Consider the following 7,419-nt stretch of genomic DNA (forward strand, 5'->3'; position numbering starts at 1 on the left):
TAGGCTTTCTCATCCACTATTTTGATGGTTGAGAATGCCTAACACACTTGGTTGTAATTGATACATCTTTGGACAATGAAATGCTCCCCTTGCTTCAGTTCTTCGCATGATGAAGAGCAATAGTAGATTTTTGTATTAATAACTTGTCTAAATCATGTCATGTGTTGATGCACAAATGTCCTTTTAGGTACGTGGTGTTGGAATAAATATTTAATCAATGTATGTCCACATTATTCCAACACCATGTACCTAAAAGAACATTTTGTGCATCAACACATGACACGAGCTAGACAAGTTATTAATACAAAAATCTATTATTACTCTTCATCATGCCAAGAGCTGAAACTAGGGAAGCATTTCGTTGTCCAAAGATGTATCAACTACAACCAAGTGTGTTAGGCTTTCTCATCCACTGTTTTGATGGCTGAGAAAGCCTAACACACTTGGTTGTAATTGATACATCTTTGGACAACGAAATGCTCCCCTTGTTTTAGCTATTGGCATGATGAAAAGCAATAATAGATTTTTGTATTAATAACTTGTCTATCTCATGTCATGTGATGATGCACAAATATTCTTTTAGGTGTGTGGTGTTGGAATAATGTAGGTATACATTAATTAAATATTTATTTATTATTTAATAAAACCTGATGAATGTGTAGTCTATAAACATTTTATTTTATGGCCCAATGTCATCATCTAGAAATAAGCCGATATACTTTATGTTGAAATTATTAATTTTGGGTTGCAAGTATGAGTTGATATAGGGGTAATGGGTTTTGATGGGAGAGCCCAATTGACCTTTCTACCCTTTTAGTAATAAAAGAGAACAGACAAGGTCCCCTCCCTAGTGAAAAATAGATTAACGTATAATTTTAATTAACACCTCTTCTACAATGTGTTCTAAAAAAAAACTAGGAAGAAAGATTTTACTCTGGGATTGATAATCAATCCTTCATGCATCATATCTCTACAACAAAAATGGTGTATACATGTTTGTCTTTGTCCCTACTCTTCCAATTGTAGTGTTTCATAGTCTAATGTGTTTAAATTATAAATTGGACAGAAGTTCAGTGTTCTGAAATTTTAGTATTGGGTGTTAAATTTTGTTTTTTTGCCTACACATGAGTCAAAGTTTGTTAAGTAGATAGACATTAAAAAATTAATAAAAATGTGATACTTTGACAAGCTAGAGTATTATTGGATCATAGGTTAATTTAATAGAGATTTTTCAAATTTATATGAGAGATATTAATTAAAATAAGCACAGAAATTGTTGGTTAAACCTTTTTAGGCGAACTTCTAATAAATTTACCTTTTTAAGCAAAATTATTTTTTATTTCGATAATGTCTCTCTCTGTTAATTACTTTTTTTTTCTTAGTATGATTTTTCGTCAACGACCATTTCTTCTAGAGCATCCTTATATCATCACTTTAATAATAACATCTCTTATGAATGGAATATTCGTAAACTTGTTCAAATCAATTTTTTGGTGTGATTATTGATATTTATAGATGGATCGTAACGAAAATATTAACATAAGTGTGAACAGTACAAGTAAAAAAGTACAAGTGCATGAGAGTGTGAAAAGTGCAAGAGTCATTTAACGCATTTGACCCTGTATCTTAACATTTAACATTTCTTATTCCTTAAGCACAACAACTCCATCTCGTCACATTTAAAACATTAAGACAACTTATTTCTTACATTTCGAACATCGACAAAATACTATTCGACAAAGTCGTTTAAGATAAGTTTGATTCCTTACTTGTTAAGCTTGAACTGTTTGAAATGAGTTTTTTCCTTTGGTTTAGGGTTTTTAGTTTGAAATGATATTTTTTGTGCCTTATTTCTTATTATACTGTTGCGTTTGCTTTTGATATTTTGTAAATAGTTAATTTATGTAGTATATTTTGGTCAGATTTGATTGTGTTAGGTTGTCGTTGATGGACAAGAAACCTTCGCACTCGCACTTGCATTCGTACTTGCACGCACTCGAATGCATTCCTCGCACTTGTATGCACTGTTTGCACTCGTATGCACTGTATGCACTCATCGCAGTTGCGCCCACTACGCGTATTCCTCACACCCGCATAGACTCCTCGCACTCCCGTGCACTCCTCACACCCATACGCACTCCTCATACCCGTATGCACTCCTTGCACTCATATCCACTCCTCGCATTCGTCGTACACTTACTCTTCATAGGATGGATTATTTTTTAGGAAATTGAAATTTTTAGCCTTATTTTAATCCATGTATACATATATGCTACTCATTTCAAAACTTAAACAAATATATTATAACAATAATCTACTTTTCCAAAATACCCCTCTTGAAATGACTCATACAAAGATTCTCTCTTTTTCTCTCTTCTTTCTCAACTTTCAAGTGAGGAAGGAATCTCTACAGTATGAAAAAAAATAAATTATTAATGGAAGAATACACATGATTGAACAATAAAACTTATAAGAAAACCATTATAAAAGATTCAACTTGGATACAAGAGAGGGAGAGACAAAAATTGCTAAATTTATTAAGAGAATTAACATCTGCTGTAAAGACTTCATAGCAAAATTATCCAAATTCAGGTCAATCTTGACTTAAACCCGTATGTTATGTGTTTTCTGTATGAACAATTGAAAATGAAATAAGTATAGTAGATTTATGTTTATAACTTTATGTAAAATTTAATTTTATTGTGATTTCATGTTGTTAGATTGTTTAATGTCATTATTTTATATTATTCCTATTGTTTAAAGTTGTTATAATATTGTTTAATGTTGTAGTGATTGTTATAAAATACCAAAATACAAGCCAGGAAAAATTTCAAACAAAGAGCAGGTTGTTATTAACGCCAAGGGTTGGCTCTAAGCCTTAGTGAATTTTTTTTTTTTTTCTGTTTTCTTCCATTGCACTCAATTCCTTTATTTTTTATGCTTGTTTATTCCAATCTGGTGCTCGTGTGTGTATTGTTTTCATTGTCTTGGCAGAGAGTTACATAAAAAATTACAAAATTGCCATTGTCATTTTCTTCTATTTTTTATTACCTTGCCTTGATCAATTTTTGTACATCACTTGATGATATGATAGTTTAATGTGTTGTAAATACGTATGTATGAAGTTTGGTTGCATTGGTATTGCATTTAGGGCTTAATTTGAAAAAATTGTAAAGTAGTGTAATTTGGAGTTTTTATAGGTTTTAGGTTTATTTTTAGTTAGAATGGAAAAAACTGTATTTAAGATTCGCTATGGAGGCCAATGTGTTGAAGGTGATGATAATGTGGCAAGATATGTTGGTGGGAATGAGAGAGTGATGTGTATTAACACAAATGTTGATTTTGAAGGATTCATTGCAAGAATCAGCTATCATCTAAGACTCGATCGAAGTCATTCAAATGTGCATGTATTTACACTAGGTGATATGGGTCCGATAAAGATTACAGACGATCATGATGTGGAGTTTTTAATGGTTGTAGCAAGAAGTTCATAAGGATACACAAAACTTTTTGTTACTAAGAGTCAAATTAACGGAAGGAACAATCAACATGGTGAAGATGTTCATGAGGAAGAAAGGGAAAATCATCCGACAGATGAGTGGGCACATCTGCAAAATTTTCAAGAGTTTGGTAAGAATTATGATGTTGATGATGATAATGACGCTAACATGGATAAGGATTATGAAGTAGAAGGTAATAAAGAGGAGGAGGATGATGATGATGACGACGACGAAAAATTCCCAAGGTTTGATGAGGACATGTACGGTGTTCCGAGCCAAGACATTGGTAGAAGTCAAAGTTATGCTTGTAAAGAGGTGGCTGAATGTAACACAAGACATCATGACTTTATGAATATTGAAACATATCCAAGTCACATTCATAATCCAAATCTATTTCAATGGGTTCTTGAGTCTGCTGTTGATATTGAGAATGTAGATATTAGTAATCGGGCAACACAAAAGGGTAACCATTTACAAGTAATGGGTTTTTATAACTCCAAGGCAGAATTAAGAGCATTATTTCGAACATATGCCTTAGAGACAGGAATTTAATGAAAAGTTTGTCACTCCGATAACATACGATATAAGTTTAAGTGTGTACACCCACAATGTAAATAATGGGCACGAGCAATGAGAGAGCAAGTTGGAGACTATTGGGTCTTACTTGTCTACGAGATCAAATATTGTCTCACTATAGACAAACTGGTGCAGAATCGTTAGGGAATACACTTAAGTCAATGTTTATGGTTGATCGCATTTATCGACTAAAAAAAATTATTTTAAACATGACATATACGTACAGAATTGACATATCCTACACGCAAGCATGGTGTGCCAAAACATATGCAATAAATGCATTACGAGGATCTCTGAAAGAGTCTTTCGATCTTAAAAACCCAAGAATTGTGACACGTATTGATATCGATTTGGAAAATAGGTTAAAGTTTCTTTTCATATGTATGGGGTATTCTATAAGAGGGTTCCAACAATTCTGTCATCCGATAATATGCATTGATGCTTCACACTTAAAGGGAAAGTATCTTGGGTCTTTTTTCATTGTTGTTGTAAAGGATGGTAATAATCAAATTTACCCACTCACATTCAGTATTGGGCACAATGAGAGAATAGATACATAGACGCCCTTTTTGACATACCTTAGCATGTGCATTGGTGATTTGCCATATTTGGACATTATTTTAGAAAGTTACTAAGGCATATCGCCTCACAGACTTTCAAGCTGCTATGAGTAGAATTATCAAAATAAATCCCACTACAGTAACCTATTTGACCGATATTGGGTATGAAAGATGGGCACGTGCCCACTTTGGAGGATCGCGATACAATATTATGACGACTAATATTGCTGAGTCCTTCAATGCTTTGACATAGACTGCTCGTGCTTTGCCTATCACCATATTGGTTGAGTTTTTTTGAAGCACAATGCAACATTAGCTTTTCAATAGACGAAACATGACTGGTTCATATGATTAAAATTTTAATGATGTTTCTATTTTTTCATCGCATTTATTTTAGTTGTTTTTAGCAAGTGAAAGATCTTACTCGTTAACACCATGGGCTGAGGACAAGCTTGCTCGATATGTGTTCAAATCTGCCAACATGATTGTTAAACCAATTAGCATACAACAATACGAAGTTCATGATTCACGACAACAAGTGTTCATCGTGAATCTTCTCTATCGATGTGATTATGGGAAATTTCAATTTTCCCATATTTCGTGTGCACACGTTACAACTATAACAAGGTATAATAACCTATCGGACTGTGTAGGCTGAGTCAGTAAATATTACTCTACTGAATATTTACGTAGGGTGTACGAATAAGATATTAATCCACTAGGGGATCAATCAACTTAGGCACCATCAAATATGTCTGCAATTTATCCTTCAGTGATGGAGCAACGAAAGTCCGATTATCCTTCCAATCATGCAAGCAGACCTTCACAAGGAGAGGAAGTTCGACAACAATACTACAGCTGATGTCATCAACTTGGCCATACTCACTTGAAATGTTAGAGTCCAGCTCTAGTGCCTATGGTTGGCTCGTCCTACATACCAAGTAACACACGAAGCCGAGGTCGTCGTAGTCACGGTGCAACCTATACGGCAAATAGGTTATCATGGTTAATGTTCTGATTGTATCTGATATTATAATTTCAATTGTATATTACATGTTTAATTTTATGTAATTTATCTATTAGATTTTGTACAAATTTTAATGTATTGATTTTTTATGTTCAGACTCTTACATGTACGTGATGGCAATGGATCAAAATAGTATAATGGAATTACCATAACATTTATTTGTTAGCCTATCATTTTATGTATTTATTTGATTTTTTGCCTATACCATACATCAATAAAACAATAATAAAATATATCATTCAAACAATAATAAAATGACATCATTCAAACAATATTTGCACCTAACCGTTTAAACTTATTGTAGCATTGTAAGAGAAGTCCAACGAACTGGGTCGAAACAATCGTCTAGTTATCATCTGGAAAAGATTTACAGAGTATTCCATGAAAGCTTCGATGTGTTGTGTACAAAGATAAATTACATCATAAGTTGAAAGTGATAATTAATATGAACAAATACAAAGAAAGGATACATACTGTGTTTTCCAACCATTGCCCTAGTGCTACAATTTGGGTCCACCATGGTTTGTACATATAGGCAGTCAGTCTGATTGGTCCCCGAGGAAGACACGTCAAATGTCATTATCTGACACATGACAATACCACAATAAAAACTCTGAGTAGGCCTCAACCAATCGCGGGTCTAGATGACAGTCATCAGGTATAGGTTGTTTGTTCTTTTTTGCCTTTGTTGGATCTATGAATGGACTTACCAATTGTTTCCCTTTTCGTAGCACACGTCCGAATGCTGACAATTTTTTAGTTGTCATCAGCTTTTGAACAGTTGTTGGTTAGTCCTACACTTGTTGTTGGACATCATCGTCTGATGAGTCGTCTAACTAGAAAAAGTTCAAAAATTTATGCTTTCATTATTAAATTAACATAATTGGTATCAGCTAATGTAACATTAGAATAAAAAAAATTAGATTATTAGTAAATTAATATGCATGACGTCATTTTTCATAAAAAGAGAAAAAATTTTGAGTGTTCATAATATTTGATGTAAGATTATCATTTTTGAGTTTTAAATGTCATTTAAGCTACATTTTAGATTTGAATCACCAACAAACAATAATAAAATTTCAATTTCCCATAATAAAATCTACTGAACTACAAACAATAATAAAATGCATGTGGTGCTTTCACTCTAATTTTTTAATATTTCTTTTTCTCTTGTCATGTATTATTCTTTTGGAAAGGTTGGTTCTCTTCATCTTTATTTCTTGTGGAAGTTTTGCTTGCTTCTATAATAATTTTAGTAAAATATTCTGCCTAACAAAGCTTGGTGGAAATGCCAAGGCTTGGCGTTCCCACTAAGCCTTGGCATTTCCGCCAATCATGGTACGCCATTCACCCAATTTCAAATTAATTTGAATTTGAATTTCCTAATTAATTTGAACAATTTCATTATTAATTTTAATTTTAATTTCAAATTAATCTAATTTTTTCAAATTAATTTAAATTCGGACTAAATTAAAATTCAATTTACATTAAATTTGGATCAAAATTAAATTTGATATGATATATTTCTACTTCAATTTGATATAATGAAACCTAACCTATCTTCCTGCTATTATGTTGATAGTATCGGTGATCGATGAAGCTGTTTGCTGAATTTTCTTCGTGAACGAGAAAACAATCCGATGATCTATGCAGAAGCAAATACTTTTAGAGAAAATATGGAAGTAAGCAACCAAACAATTTTGGCAAAAAATATTGGCCAAAACTTGCACATATATATAGAAACAAGCAAAACTTC

This window comes from Mangifera indica, chromosome 13, assembly GCF_011075055.1.
Source record: "Mangifera indica cultivar Alphonso chromosome 13, CATAS_Mindica_2.1, whole genome shotgun sequence".
Classification (NCBI taxonomy): domain Eukaryota; kingdom Viridiplantae; phylum Streptophyta; class Magnoliopsida; order Sapindales; family Anacardiaceae; genus Mangifera; species Mangifera indica.